Here is a 16,959-nt window from a genome sequence, read left to right as displayed (position 1 = left end):
CTGATATTATTATTATTTCTTAATTTGGATGTTATTTGTTGACTCCCTACTATGGAAATTAAGAAATTTACCTTTCTTACAATTCTCCTCCAGCCACACATCCTTTCCTTCTGTTCCCTTAATATAACTGCATAATCATTTTGGCTATGCTGTATAAACACTGAGTCATGTACTACACTTTCTGCTACCACTTGACATGATTCCATTTCAGAAGCCCTTTTCCTGGATCCAAAGTCTTCATTCTTCTAGATGCTTTCCTTTGTTTGCAAGGAATACAGATTTCAGTAGGAATCAGAGAATGGGTTTAAGTTTGAGATTTTTATTTCTGAAAATATTTTAATCTACCTTGCCATTCAACTGATTGCCTGGTGGGATAAAAGAATTCTAGATTACAAATATTTTCTTTCAAAAAATTGAAGAAATTGTTCCCCTTTTCCCCCTAGAACCTAGTGTAATAATTGAGAATTTAGAGGTCATTCTGTTTCTTGATTCTTCAAACATAATCACTTATTTTTGGATGTGTAGGATACTGTCTTTGTCTCCAGTGCTTTAAATTTTTCAAATCCAATTTATTGGGCACTCAGTTTGTCCACGCAATCTGGAAACATATGCTTTTCAGATTGGGGATGTTTTCTTGAATTATTTCCCTGATGATTTCAACTCACTTTTCTTTCTTTTTACTCTCACATGAGAACTCTTATTATTTGGATGTCGAAGCTCCTTAACTATCTTTTCTATTTTCTTTGTCTTGTTGTGCTTTCTGGAAGTTTTCCTCAAGATTTTCTTCCAAACTTTTAAATTATTTATTTCTCCTCACATATTTGTAATATCAAAGCACTCTTTTCTACTCATTGAATCTTCCTTTTTAAGAGTTACCTGTCTTGCTTCAAAGACACAATATCTTTCCTCTCTATGGAGTGCTGTGTTAAAAATTTCCTTCTACTCCTTTCATTGGCTCTATTTTCTTTGATCCTTGGACATTGATTCATATTTAAGAATAAGTCACTAAAAAGCTGATTAGAAATTCTACGTGTGTATTTGGGGCTAGTTGACAGATGGTCTTCTCCATAGGGTGATCAGGCTGGACTGTTTTGGGGGGAAATTTCCTCAACTCAATGTCTTCAGCTATTTTCTCTGCTTCCTCAGTTTCTTAAAAAAAAAAAATCTTTCCAATTCTTGCCTTAGGTCATATGGCTGATGCCAGCATTCTGGAACCAAGCACGGAAAGAGGACTCATCCCCACTCAATGTGCAGACTTGCACTTACACTGTTTTACAACATTAACTCCACCCTAAGCTGAGTCTGATTCCTAAATGCAGAATCCATGTGAATTACTTTGTGTCCAAGGTTGGGAGGGGACAGTCATCCAGACACTTGGGGCCGGCAGAAGATCTGCAGGCCTTTCTGATTCTTATACACACTTACAATCCAGTTTCTTTTTATTCAGTCCAACGTGAACCCCATTTTCAAAGTACGAGTCACCTCTGATTCTTGGAGTTCCATAGCATGAAGCAGCTTTCTTCTTGTTCTTGGAAGCTGGTTTAGTTTTGGCTTTCTCTCTTACAGTCAGCAAGATATTGCTTCCTACTTGCTGAGGTACTCCTCACTTTTCCAACTTCCAATATTTTTGTTATTGTCTCCTTTCTCCTCTCCACAATTTTCTGTCCCTTTGTGTTTAAACTCTAAATAAAATATTTTGACTATAATATTAGTGAAGTTTCAAAAAGAACACATGCAAACATATGTAACCCATCTTTCTGGTTTAAGCAGAATTCCAGTTCTCTCTTACGCTGTGTCTTATCTTCTGTTTAATTACTTACTGAGTTTTTAAAAACACATTTACTATATTCTTCAGTTTAGCGTTTCTAATATTTTCTCAAACCCATTTTTCTGTGGTTTCATGATATTTTCTTATTTGGGGGTCCTTTTTTATGTAATTTTAAACCTACTAATTTGAAAATTTCTATTTAATTTATTCAAGTACTTGAAATTTGGGGGGATTTAGTTCTGTCATTTGTTGGTGCTGCTTACTCTTCCTCAGGTGTCTGTTTCTTTGTGCCTTTTTAAGGTTTGATTGTGAGCTCCTCAGGTTGTCATCTGGGGAAACCTGTTCATCCTTCAAGGAGGACCACCCTTCTGAGGGTTTTTTGTTTATTTGCCTGGGGTTAACATTGGCCTGGAACAAAAATGTTTCTTAATTTGGGGGATCCTAGTTCATGCAGATTAGACAAATTTGAGTCCCCAACTGGAATGTAGCACAGATCCGTGAGTAAATTTCTCAGAGAACATTTTTTTCCTTGTATACACAGAATTCAGGTCAAAAAAAGGACAAGCTTCTTCGTTTTTATCTTTCTGTGTGGGTTGGTTGGATTTGTTTTCTTTTCCTGGAAGATACTTTCCCTGAGACAGCTGTATTTTAAAGAGCCCCCCTCCCTTTTTTTTTTTTTTTTTTGCGGTACGCGGGCCTCTCACTGTTGTGGCCTCTCCCGTTGCAGAGCACAGGCTCCGGACGCGCAGGCTCCGGACGCGCAGGCTCAGGGGCCATGGCTCACGGGCCTAGCCGCTCCGCGGCATGTGGGATCTTCCCGGACAGGGGCACGAACCCGTGTCCCCTGCATCGGCAGGCGGACCCTCAACCACTGCGCCACCAGGGAAGCCCCCCCCTCCCTTTTTTAAAGGTAGGGTTGGGGGGAGTTTAACTCCGCAGCCCCTGCAGGCCAGTGGCCCCGGCTCCTTTCCTGAGTGGGCGTGGCACTCACCACGTGATCACAGTGACCAGCTCTCAGGCCAGCTTCACTGGCTTATGGCGCCCTCTTCCTTCCTGATTCCTGGAGATTGCTGTCGTCCTCTTGCTCATGCAGATGAGCATGGATAAGGATATTTGCTATTTTTTATCTAGTGTTTCTAAGTTTTAATATTAGGAATTAGCTCAGATCATCCTGTCTGCAACACCACTAGTCTCTACTGTCTTATTTTTATCTTTGCCAACAATGGGTTTTACAGGCAAGGAAGTGGAACCTTGTGGACGAAATGACCAACCCAGGAGCAAGCAGTAAGTGGCAGAGCCAGGGTCACCTCTCTCCTGGTCAGTGTTCCCTCCAACACACTGTGTCCCTGGATCTCTTCCAAAGCCTTTTGACTTTAATATACACTAAGGTATACAAGCTAACGGTGCCAGACCCAGTTCCCATGTGTGTGTGTGTGTGTGTGGTGGGGGGTGGCAATTCTCTGACACAAGCTGGGTGCCCTATAACTTGACTCAATTCTGACTCTCTATATACAGCATCAAGACCACAGGTTAAGGGATTTGTCCCACAAGACTGCCCTCTCTTCAGGTTTCAGATGCCAGTCAAAAGTCCAGGTGGCTACCTGTACTTCTGACCAACAGGCTATAAATCAGGGGTTCCTACAACCTCCTCTCTGTCTTCGATTAATTTGCTGGGGTGGCTCACAGAACTCAGGAAACCTGTTTGCCTACCACATTACCAATTTATTACAAAGGATATTAAAGCCCGAGGAAGAGCTACTTCGTGCCAGGTCCCAAACAAGGGAGCTTCTGTCCTGGTGGAGTTTGGGGGCCTGAGGTGGTTCATAACAAGTGTTCTAGCTCACCAACCTGGAAGCTCTCTGAACGCCCTCCATCTGGGTTTTTATGGAGGCTTCATTACATAGGCCCAGTTGATTAAATCACTGGCCATCGGTGAATGATTCAACCTCCAGCCCCTTTCCCATCCCCAGAGGCCAGGGGGTGGGATTGAAAGTTCCAACCCTCTGTTCTTGGGTGGTTCCCCTGGCAACAGCCCCCTTCCTTAGGTGCTTTCCAAAGTCACCTCATCAACATAAACTCAGGTGTGGTGGAAAGGGCCTTGTGACGAATATCAAGACACAGTTATAGCTCTTATCACTGAGGAAATTCCAAGGGTCTTAGAAGCTCTGTGACAGAACCAGGGATAAAAACCAAATAGATACTTATTATAAGTCACAACGTCACACGAGCTCTTGTTGATATCTATTATCTAACATTCAGAAGAAATAAGTATCAAGTACACAGAAATTAATAGAAGCTAAAAATCCCGAGGCTTTCATATTTATGCCCGTATCTTCCACTCTGCACCTCTTATCTCTTCTGAAAATCTCTTGCTACTAGATTGTTCTTCAGAACTTTGAGCTAACAACACAGCTAAGGCAAGGCTTCAATGTACTTGCCAAAATAGGGTGGTTAAAAACAAAACAAAACAAAAAAATGACAAAAATACCAAAGAGCTGACAAACGCAGTCAGCTGTGATACACGGATTTGCATTGTTGAACTGGCAATCGAACACTGACAAATAAAGTAAGAGTATTTACACTATCTTAGTTTTCACAGACAATAAAATTCAAAGGCACTTGTAATGCTGAAAAGGTCTGGCAAAAATGTTTTCTTTAAAAAATCAAAGAGTAAAGAGTTTAAAGCGATGAACTTGTGTATCACCGTCTCCATTTGTCTCTCTCTGGTAAAGAAAGTGAAGTACTCCTGTTCTTAGCAGTCTACAGGCATGTGGAGCACATACTGCTCAGAAAATTCCAAGGTGTTTACAAAAGATCAAGTTAATTAAAAGATACTTTGAAACACAGCAATCGACTTCTATTTGTAAACATATACATTCTGTATTAATGATTTTCTATCTTTTTTTTAAAAAAAGCAGTAAGGCTCATTTTTCCAAATTAAATGTTATCAAGGAGTCCTAAATATGAAATAGATTAAAGTAAAGTGTTCTCTTTGAAGAAGGGGAGGAGATCTCCTGCCTCCTGGCTGGTCGGGGCAGAGGCACCTCCAGAAAATTAAGGAGCCCTCAGAAACAGCTATGAATGAACCAAATCCTGCATGGAGGTTTATTGAATCTAAAGATCACGTGTGAAGTTCCTAATCTGATGGAATAAAGACATATTCCATTTGCAGGGTCAGTGTATCGAGCAAGCACAGCAGGTGCAGGGATTGAGCCCGGTGCTATTTTTAAGGGATCATGAAAATATTTTGATTTTAGTTTCTTTAAAATTAATATAATAAATATAAATGCATAACAATGAATCCAGATTAGATTATATTTGTCTTTATACTAACATGGTCATAAGGAATAATTGTAATTTTTATTTTGGAGTAAGGGGCCCACCAGAGGCAACAGTGCTTTGGGCCCATGAAAGTCATAAGGCAGCCTTATCCATCTGCCCCATTAGTTACTGGACAGGATGCTGTGGTCCCAATCCCAACAACTTTGGAACATTCTGCAGAATTAAAGAGGATCGATTCTGTTACAAGTTTTAGTATACAGGAAAATTCACATGTCACTCTTGATGTCATAATATTTAGTAATACAGATGGAAGTAACTATACAGATACAAATTACAATGTATTTAAATTGCTTCAAAGGTTCTGTCAAGAATATAACTGAAATTACGCCATTTGCAGCAACATGGATGGACCTAGAGATTCTCATACTAAGTGAAGTCAGACAGAGAAAGATAAATGTCATATGATATCACTTATATGTGGAATCTAAAAAAAATGATACAAATGAACTTACTTACAAAAGAGAAATAGACTCACAGACATAGAAAACAAATTTATGTTTACCAAAGGGGAGGGATAAATTAGGAGTTTGGGATTAGCAAATTATTATATATAAAATAGATAAACAACAAGGACCTACTGTATAGCACAGGGAACAATCTTAAATATCTTGTAATAACCTATAACATAAAAGAATCTGAAGAAGAATATATATATATACATATATATGTATAACTGAATCACTTTGCTGTGTACTTGACACACAACATTGTAAATCAACTATACTTCAATAAAATTTTTTTTAAAAGGAATAAAATACTGCCCCAAATGGAAGCCTGCTCTGGTTGAGAACTTGGTTGGCTGCAGCCTCTTCTAAGAGCTGCAGATGCTCAGGTGACAGGGGAATTTAAAGGAGCCGTCCGGTCCTACTACCTCAAAGAAATCCTCTTCAAAGTGCATTTTCAGGCAGTAGAGATGACTAATGATGTTCTTCCACTCACACTATAGTTTTCTTTTATTACAACAATTTTTATATGTGTGATAGAAATAGTGTTCCCTGGAAGTATTGCTGGAGAGTGTATAACATTTAAAGAAACAACCCTGTTACATAAGCCAGCTTTGTGCTTGAAGATTATTAAGGTGAAGTGTGAATTCATTCCCTTTATCCATCCTTTTCCCCTTTGTTGTAGCTTTTCTTTCCTCCATGAAAAAAAACCAAAAATGGCCCAAGCTAGGTAGAAAACTCTATCCATTGTCACCGCTGCCTGAGAGAGAATAAATCTGTGTTCTAGAGTCAACTCTCAAAGATACTCTACATTTTATTATAAGTCTTCCTGAAAACATCTTAAACTGCTTTTCAATAGCTAAATGTTACCCGTTTTCTACTGCATTGGGCACACTGACGTGACCTCTCGGAAGGAGAGATTTCTGAGGAACGTGAGGCTCTGTACCCAGTGGGTTTGACGTGAGTGACACGCCCACGCCCTTTCGGGCAAACATTCATGTCTATGCTGCATGTAAACACTCTCACTAAAATCTCATACAGTAAGTTAACATGTCTTATTTCACTTAATTCATTGTTGATTACTTTATTCCCATTGTCATTCTAATCCCAAGAACAAATATCAATAAATGGTCCAAGTCATGAATATTGCCTCGTCCATCTGATTCTACAGAACAAAATTAACCAGGGCATCGGAACCATTTGTCCACGAGTCTTCTGAAAAACCATAAAATACATCATTTGATAGTATCACTTTGTTTGATGAAAGTTTTGGCCACTGTAACACACAGCTTTATGATATTATTTTTTTCTATTTTATGAGCTTCATCTTGTAGGTGATTTTGAAACTGATTTTGAAGAAATACTTTAGCATTAAAAAAAGCGTTTTTCGCTTTATTGCTCCTAACCAACTCTTCCTCTTTTTAGTTACACACACACACACAAAATAAACCCTCTCAGGTTTTGCACCAGTGCTGTGTAAATGCTGCAGCAACAGCGTTATTTAATAAATTTATTACCAGGAACTTGTCAAAGAAGCACACATGCAGATTTAGACCACCTGCATCTCCATAAACATGAAGCACTCATTTAAAATAGTGACTGTCCCTTCTTCCTGAATTGACTGCTATGATTATTCTCAGTGAATGGGTTGACCGTCCTTCCATGGGTCTCCACTATCAAGTTGATTTTCAGGGAGCAGAGCAATCAGACGACAGATGCCATGTCACAAGATAGAATTTACAGAATTTTCTTTTGGGGCCTGTTTTCAGAGACTTGAAGGTTCTGCTTTGTACTTCCTGTTTCTAACCAGTGTTATATGTTCCCACTTAAAAATACAATTTAAAAACAGTTTAAATTCTGCTTTTAAATTGGCAAATAGAAATGACACTAAAACCACAAAGCCCTGAATTTTTGGAATCCTCATGTTAGACTCTAAGAGCTCCAACTTTTTTGAAAGAAGGGAACATTTTTATCTTTTACTGTATCTTATCATTTTACCTTTTATCATTATTCTCATTTATTTTTTAATACTTTTATCATTATTATCATTTTACCTTTTATCTCATCGCGTTATCCATACACTGCCTTGCCATCTTTAATATCTGGCGACTAAAATAATATGGGGTAAGTCTTCTAAACAAAAAATTGGTTCGACACCATTTTTTTTTTAAAGCCAGTTAGTTTGGTGCAAAATACTTTTTAGAAAACCCAGCAGTGTGACTACTTGCAGATGTTCTGACCAAGAACTGCAGGGGGTGAACTGAAGTTGGGCTGCAGGCCTGCTACCACGGACTCGCCAGCAAGAGAAAAGTACTGCACTTTTCAATCATTAACTACGTGTACTTTTCCTCTCTACACTGCAGGCTTGAACAACAACAACAATGCCCCATAATTTAGAAGATGTTGAAAATAGCCTTCTACTGATTGGGTCAAAACCTTTACTGACATCAAAACACACACACTTACTTTCCTTAATCTTCAAGTAAGATTGGAATTATGTAAGAAGCCCCTAGAAGGGTGGAGAATTCCTTAGGAAATCTTTGTTAGTTTTAGAATGTTTTCTAAGGTTATATAGTTGTTGGATGTCCATTATAAGAAATGGACATCAAACAGCTTTGAAATTTGAGGGGAAAGTAATATTTTATGGTCCTGCTTTTTTAAAAAAGCTTATTTTGGAAGGACCTATGTTAGAATGAATGTATGCACGACCCCTATATGCCAAATATTTCCAGTTAGAAACACTGGTGGCACTTTGGTGATTGAACCATCTGATATAAATGTATGACCAACTGATCATGAAATTGTTATGTCACTCTGTGTGGTATAAACAACGCTAATCTGGAGAAACTTTGCTATAGTTTTTTTTAGTATGTTCCCAACAAATCCAGAGTTCACAAGTTCACTACCAAGCTGGATCCTAATCTCAGGGAGGCAGTGATCTAAGTGCAGGTAAAAGAAAATGAGGGAGACATAGTCAGCACTCACCCTCAAGAATGGCCACAGTTTTACAAGTGAAGCAGAGATGCAAGCAATTAATGTATACACTGCTTGATAAGGCTCACGCATATGACAGAGGTAGCACAGGGAAGTGACTAACTCCAAGAAGGAAGAGGGGAATGATGGAGAAGAATGGACAGAGAAAGGTTAGAGCAATAACAAATGGGGTGGTCTTTAGGGGAGACCAGGACCTGCCAGATACACGTGGGAAAGAAGCCGAATAAGAGGCAAGTGGACAGCACCTTTATTCCCACTGAAACACGGCATCAGCAGAGCGCTGAGTGGTGAGCTGAAGGAGCAAGGATGGCTTGGGATAATACTTCTGAAGTTCAAAACCAAATCTATCAGAAGCAAGGTTTCTTTATTATTTCTCCTTAATCTTTTTCCCAATTGACAGTGCGCTGAAGGAATTGTAAAAGGATAGTGTGAAACCCCCATATGTGCCCTCCTTTTAGTAGTATAACATGCAGAAAAGTCACCAAAATTAGCTAGAAGTATCACTGAGTTATCACAAAATATATCAGGTCCAGAGATAGAACATTATGCTCATTTTAGAAGCAGGCTTCAGGCCCCCTTTTGGTCACCTACACCTTTTTCCTTCATAAAGAGAATAATTATTTTGTCTTTTATGATATTACCTTCTTTCTTTTAAAGAGTATTTTCAGCATCTATATACGTAGTCCTAATAACTATGATACAGCTTTGCCTGTTTTTAAACTTTATGTAAAGAGGATCATATAGTATGCATTATGTTCTGATGGGTATCTCAACATTATATTTGAGATTAATTTAATTTTTTGCATGTATAAGCAGTTCCATTTTCATTGCTGTATAGTGTTCAATTTTATAAACATGCCATAACTTCTTTTACGATATTTAGAAATTTGGGTTCAGTTTATTTTATTTAGAAATTTGGGTCCAGCTTTCACTATTAAAATTAATGGTGCTAGAAAGATTATTGTATGCATCTTGGCACAAATGTGCACACATTTCTACTGAATATATAAATGAGCAGAAATGCTGGGTCACAATGTATATGAATTTTCAATTTTAGGAGATAATGCCATAAGTGGTTGTTTCAATTAACCTTCCCATCCACTCCCATTGGTCCGTATCCTCTCCAACACTTAGTATTTTCAGTCTTTTAAATTGTAGCCATCCTAATACCTGTGTCACAGTATCTCTTTATGCTTTAAACGTGCGTTCCTTTGATTACTCATTAGCTTGGATATCTTTCATACATTTTTTTTTAACTATTTGGATATCTTCTTTTGTGACATGCTTTTAATTGCCATTTTTCTATTGTGCTGTCAGGTTGATTTTTTTCCTCCTTACTGAGTCATAGTTCTTTACATAAATCTTTGTCTGTTATGTGTGTTTAAGATATCATTTCATACTCTGTAGCTTGCCTCTTTACTCCATTAATGATGTCTTTTGATGAGCAGTTTCTTCATTTTACTGCAGTCCAATCAATCTTTTATTTTATGGCTCGTGCTCTCTGCATCACAGTTTAGAAGTCTTTCACTGTTCTGAATTCATTAAGAAATTCTCTCATGTTTCTACACAACTTCTAGAAACCAAGAAAATAAGCCGAAGGACATAGAACGCGAGATCCCCTCCCTGGGTACTCTTGGTGAGAGACTCTTAGAAGTGATTGGGAAGATAGAAAGGAAGTCATAATCCCCAGAGGCTTTTGCAGCGGATGTGTGGGCTGGCCTGAGCTTCACAGTGGCTTTCCAATGACCTTGAGATCCACCCATTTCTCTTCTGCAGATTGGGGTATTTGTGGGAACTTGTGAGAATTTCCTGAGAATTGTAGCAGCTTTTGAAAAGCTTTTGAGAAGTTCTACTTTGTTACTTGTGGCTGAGGGCAGTAATTTTCCGTGGTAGCTTCTCAGCTCTGCGGTCCTCCCTCCCATCTTCCAGGGTGGATGGAAGCCTCCAGGGCTCCCATTAAATGCTCTGTACCTGGAACGCATCCAGTAGCTGCTCTACTTCTGACTGAACCCTGACTTGGCTCTAGTTTTGTTGTCTTGTCTCTTTGTATGCCTGGTTATCTTTTTTGTTGGACATTGTATTCCTAAGAGTGCTTTTTAGAAATAATTTGAGCCAAAGTGAGAATTTAGGTTTGTTCGTATTGGGCACCTAGTGTCACTAGTGATCCAGAATTGCATTAATTCTGTTCCAGGCACTGAAATGATGTGAAACGAGCTGCAGGTGCTTTGAGGCATGTCTGCTTCCTGCTCACACTTCATCCTAGGGTTGAGCCTTGAAGGGCCACCAAAGTGAGGGACGCTCACCAGGTTCCTGACTGGGTGGGCCCTGGACTCCTACTTTGGCCTCTCAGACTGCCAGCTGCTGGGCCACTTCTGAAATTGTTAAATACCTCTACACATATTACCTCTACACGTATTTCCCTGTATAGGGAAAAGTAGCCCCAAATGCCAAGCTCCCCTCCCTGATTTTTACCCCCTTTGGATCTTTGTCTGTTATCTCATCCCTGCCATGTTAATTCTCCAAATTCTTGCACCAAAAATGATTTTTAAATATTTTTTCAGCTTTTCTAATTGTCTTTGGCGAGAGTAATGATCCAAATTACTTAATTACTTATAAAGAGCAGAAGTCGCCTATGGTGACTTAAAGTTTATTTCTTTAAATATCATTCATTAAACACAAATCCCTCATCATGCATAATAATAAACTTCAGTTGAGTTAAAAAGGCTTACATAAAAAACTAAGAAATGGAAAAAGTTATAATCTTAATATGATAAGGGCCTTTCTAAGTCAGACATAAAAACTAGAAACCAGAAAGAACAAAAAGAGAGGGAGAGAAAGAGATTCTACTATATAAAATTTAAATATTTCTGTACTTTAATATTTTTTAATTTTAATATTTTAAAGCAAAGTTATTTGGGGGGGCGGGGTATATTGGAAATCTCTGTACCTCCCTTTCAGTTTTGTTGTAACCTAAAACTTCTCTAAAAAATAAAGTCTTTAATGTGAAAAAAAATAGCAAAGTTAAAGGACAAGTTATAGACTGAGAATAAGTATTTGATTCATATCTAATGACACATTCTTTATGTCCATCATCTATTACTCTCAACTGCACTTTTATTTTCTTTTAAATTTTCTTACTTTGTACATTTTCTTTTCTTTTTTTTCTTATCTCAGATTATTCTCTGTATAGCTTTACATTCATGCTTCACAGATTTTAAAGACTTGTTGTTATCCATTGAGAATGTGGAATACTTTTTAAATGATTTACTCATTAATTTAGTGAGTATTTATTGAATGTCCATTGAATGTCCACTCTCAGTCACACAAATGTTTTAGGAGCTGGGGATATAATTGTTAACAAGAAAGACAAATGTTCTTATTCTGATTGTCAATCACTGTAAGGGTTCTATTTTTCTTATGAAACTTGAGGTGTTTCCCTTCTCTTGTCCTATAGTACCTGGCAATTATAAGTGTGTTTTTATTTCTGTTTATTAATCTTCAAACGAGAGGAGGGCCAGGCAGACCTAGTGTGCCAATGGGAAGACCATGAGATTATCTTTGACTTCGTTCCTTCTGGGTTCACTTGTTTCCTCGTTAAATCCTTTCCCTTGCATTTAGCTGGATGGTTTATGGAGGTTGTAGCTCATGGCTGTTTTACTCTTTGCAGTTCTCTGTCTTAGCAGCTGGATACATAGATGTTCTCCTAGACTTACTGCCTAGTCATATAAGTGGATGACTCAAATGAAAAAACAAAATCGTCACTACTTATTGTACCAAGGCTCTTGTGCCTTATCTCTTCCGTGATTATAGCCATTTCTTTGTTAACCTGCCTTTTTGTTTTCTGGGAAATACAATTATCAATAAGATGTACTAAAGCTGAGAGTGACTGAGGGTGTTTGAATCAGCACTGGCTACTTCAGAAAGCAGGGGACCCATAGTAGAGGGAGAGCCGCCAAGATCTCGTTAGTGGGGAATTTACATGTTGAATAAGGGTTCAGGTAGAGGCAGAGTCTGACAGTTTTCTTTCAGCAAGAATACAATGTAAATCTTTCACCGTAGCATTTTTCTTTTTTTTTTTTTTTAGTGTAGTTCTAGTCTGGTAGTTTTCTGTATGTCTTTGTAGGAACTTTCCTTGTAAGTGTTATAGGATGGGCCATATTAGGGGCTAATCAGATCCCATTTTCCCCCAGGGTTAATTTTTTAGTTCAATTCCTAATGCTACATTTCATCATGTGTATCTTTATTGGTATTTATAAGTAAATGTGTTGGTATTTAAATATACATACATTAGATTTGCAAAACTCTGAATGGTATGTAATCAAGTAGGTCATGACATAATTTCATTCTCTAGACCATTACATACTTACAGAAAATCCTTATAGCAATTTACTTTGAAATGAGACAGGTGCTAATTTTTCTAAAAATGAAAGTGAGAATAGAAACTATTTTTCAAGTACCATCTCAACAGATTTTTAAAACTTTTATGTTTTATTCTTTTTTAAATTTATTTTTTTCTTCATTTCAAAAGTAATTAAAGTTTACTGTTCAGATGAAGAAAAGAACATAAAACATGGACGTCTTCTACCACATAATATTATCATGCTTTATAAGTTTGCTTTGCTTACTGTCCAGGGTTATTTATGTAAAGAGGACTAAGAGTGCAGGCTCAGGGGTCTCATGTCCTGGTTTCAAATCTGTTACCTACTAACTGTGAGCTCCTACTGACTCAGTGCCTTAATTACCCCATCTGTAAAATGGGGATAGTATATCCACTTCCTAGGAGAAATAATTGAGATAATACATGTAAAGCTCTTTAAAATTTCCTGCTGCACATAAAAGCACTTAAAATGCAGCTATTTTCACTTGTAATTTCCTTGTTAAAAATGAGTTAACATTTTTATGACTTTTTTAATAACACAATATGAGCAGCACATAAAATATTGTCCTACAACACAATTCCAATGGCTGCATAATACATATTTTTTGATGTGTCATTAATTAGTTAACTCTTTGTAGTTGATTTGTTTTTAACTTTTTCCTATTATGTACTTTATTAGTTTCCTATCGTTGCTTTAACAGATTACCACAAATTTAGTGGCTTATAAAACCCAATTTATTATCTTACAGTTCTGGACGTCAGAGTCTAAAATCAAGATGTCAGCAAGGGTGTGCTCTTTAAAGAGGCTCCAGGGGAGGACCCATTTCCTTGCCATTTCCAGCTTCTAGAAGCACCTGCATTGCTGGGCCCACCCCCTTCTTCCCTCTTCAGAGTATATCGCTTCAATCTCTGGCTCTCTTGTTCCATGTTCTCTTCCTGACTTCAACCCTCTTGCCTCCCTCTTCATGAACCTTTGTGATTACACGAGGCCCATTCAGATAATCTAGGATCATCTTCCCACCTCAAGGTCCTTAATTAAACCACATCTGCAAAATCCCTTTTGCTGTGGAAGGCAACATATTCATGGGTTCCAGGGCTTTGGACATGGACATCTTTGGAGAAACTAACTTGTGCGTACTTCTTCATTATTTCTTAGAATACATTTCTAGACATAAGTTTCTGGTCAAATAACGTGTCCATTTAAAACTTCTGCTCAATATTACCCTATTTAGGATTTAGCAAAAGCCTAATTGAGTGAGCATTATCTAATTAAATGCAAGAATGTCGTATTAATTTACACTCTGACCCAGATTTCATGACAGCTGCATTTTATTCTAATGTTCAGCATTTCGAAATTTCCAAACTTTCTAACCATCTTAACACTAGGCTTTTAGTTGTTCTTTTTCTCATTTGTTTAGTCAGTTTTCAATAACAAAATGAGGGCTTTTCTTAGTTTTCTATATTGAAATACAACGCTAACAGAACAAAGATATCCTATTAAATAAGATTTGCTTTCCTATCAATCGTAAAACAGCTATTCCATGAAATGCAGGTGACAAAAATACGTGAGATGTTGCAACATCCGAAAAAGGAAAGAAATAAAGTTGTGATTTCCTAGAGACATCCATAAACATAATATCATAAAAGGCAAAAGTTGTTTTCTTTTTAAGTGCTTGCCATATGCCACAGACTTTGATATATTATATATTACTTTTGGAATCTGTCATGAGTATAATTCATGAATTGCAGTTGGAGAATAAAGACAGCATTGATTCAAATCAAAGAAATATGAGGAAAAAAACCAGAACTTCTACGCCTGTTATGATGGTGAGCTAGCATGAGTTCCTAGCCACTCCTTCAAAATCAAACTTGGAAAAACCAAAGATGAGAGTAGAAACATGACTAACAGGCATCACCTGTTAACAAACAGCCACCCCCGACCTGACCCACCCCTAGGAGACTGCCTGGTGCCTTGACCCGGGAGTGTGGGAAGTGGTGAAGGGGACTTTCAAGTTCCTCTTTGCTTCTCCCCTTCATGCCTTCAGACAATCATTCTTTCCTGCCGCATCCTCAAACTCATCACCAACACCTGGAGGATAGTGAGTTCAGGTGCAATCAGGGCCGAAAAACATAACAGAGCCAAACACGAGCAACAGGGAGACAAAGTGATGGGCAGCCCTGCCTCCTCTAAATCCCCAGGGCAGGCGTCACACCGAGGAAGGAAGACTCCTCTTCACCCTCCTTGTTTCATCTCGAAAGCTGCACGAAACCCTGACCCATGAGTTTAACCAGAAGAGTGACAGCAGGTGGAGGTTGTCAGCAGGGGTTTGGGTGTTGGGGGTTTCTGCTGTCCCTCATCCACGGCCCCAGCTAGTAGCTCTTCCCCAGAGCAACTGCTGCCTTCAGGGAAGTAGGAGCTCAGAAATCAAATACTGGACACCTGGTAATACAACCTTTGTAAAGAAAGGTTTAAATTGAACAGCATATACCATTCAAAGCACAATCATTGTAGTCATAATTTAAAATAAGTGTAATATTTATGCTTGAGTAGAAAAGGTAAGACATCAGCAATAAGAAACAAGACAAATGTCATAAAATTGGAAACATTCGATATTAAAATATAATGGTTGAACATGAAAGGATGCTCAACATCACTAATCATTAGAGAGATGCAAATCAAAACCACAATGAGGTATCACCTCGCACCGGTCAGAATGGCCATGATCAAAAAATCTACAAACAATAAATGCTGGAGAGGGTGTGGAGAAAAGGGAACCCTCTTGCACTGTTGGTGGGAATGTAAATTGATACAGCCACTATGGAGAACAGTAGGGAGGTTCCTTAATAAACTAAAAACAGAGCTACCATATGACCCAGCAATTCCACTACTGGGCATATACCCTGAGAAAACCATAATTCAAAAAGAGCCATGTACCACAGTGTTCATTGCAGCTCTATTTACAATAGCCAGGACATGGAAGCAACCTAAGTGTACATCAACAGATGAATGCATAAAGAAGATGTGGTACATATATACAATGGAATATTACTCAACCATAAAAGGAAACGAAATTGAGTTATGTGTAGTGAGGTGGATGGACCTAGAGTCTGTCATACAGAGTGAAGTAAGTCAGAAAGAGAAAAACAAATACCGTATGCTAACACATACATATGAAAGCTAAAAAAAAAAGGTTCTGAAGAACCTAGGGGCAGGGCAGGAATAAAGATGCAGACGTAGAGAATGGATTTGAGGACACAGGGAGTGGGAAGGGTAAGCTAGGATGAAGTGAGAGAGTGGCTTGGCCATATTTACACTACCAAATATAAAACAGAAGCTAGTGGGAAGCAGCCGCATGGCACAGGGAGATCAGCTTGGTGCTTTGTGACCACCTAGAGGGGTGGGATAGGGAGGGTGCGAGGGAGGCGCAAGAGGGAGGAGATATGGGGATATATGCATATGTATAGCTGATTCACTTCGTTATAAAGCAGAAACTAACACACCATTGTAAAGCAATTACACTCCAATAAAGATATATATATGTATTTTTTGCGGTACATGGGCCTCTCACTGTTGTGGCCTCTCCCCTTGCGAAGCACAGGCTCCGGACGCGCAGGCTCAGCGGCCATGGCTCACGGGCCCAGCCGCTCCATGGCATGTGGGATCTTCCCGGACCGGGGCACGAACCCATGTCCCCTGCATCGGCAAGCAGACTCTCAACCATTGCGCCACCAGGGAAGCCCCAATAAAGATATTTTTAAAAAAAGATGCATCAGAATCGTAAACTGGAAATAAACTTAAAAAAATAATAAAATAAAATATAATGGTTGAAATAAAAAACATAATAGAAGGGATAAATACCAGGGTAGATATAGCTGAAGTATAAATTAGTTCCATAAGATAATATGGAACAACTTTTCCAGAGGACAGAAAAATGTACATAAAATATAATAATAAATACAAACTTCACAAGATTAAAGAAAGATGGAAGACTTCAGGGTGAAAGAATTTAGGATTCTAAACAAGGGGAGAAGGG

This window comes from Delphinapterus leucas, chromosome 5 (genome assembly GCF_059928025.1).
Source record: "Delphinapterus leucas isolate spDelLeu-1000000601 "Yukka" chromosome 5, BTC_Dleu_Yukka2, whole genome shotgun sequence".
NCBI lineage: Eukaryota > Metazoa > Chordata > Mammalia > Artiodactyla > Monodontidae > Delphinapterus > Delphinapterus leucas.
The sequence above is the reverse complement of the archived record's forward strand: the minus strand, read 5'-3'. Positions refer to the sequence as shown.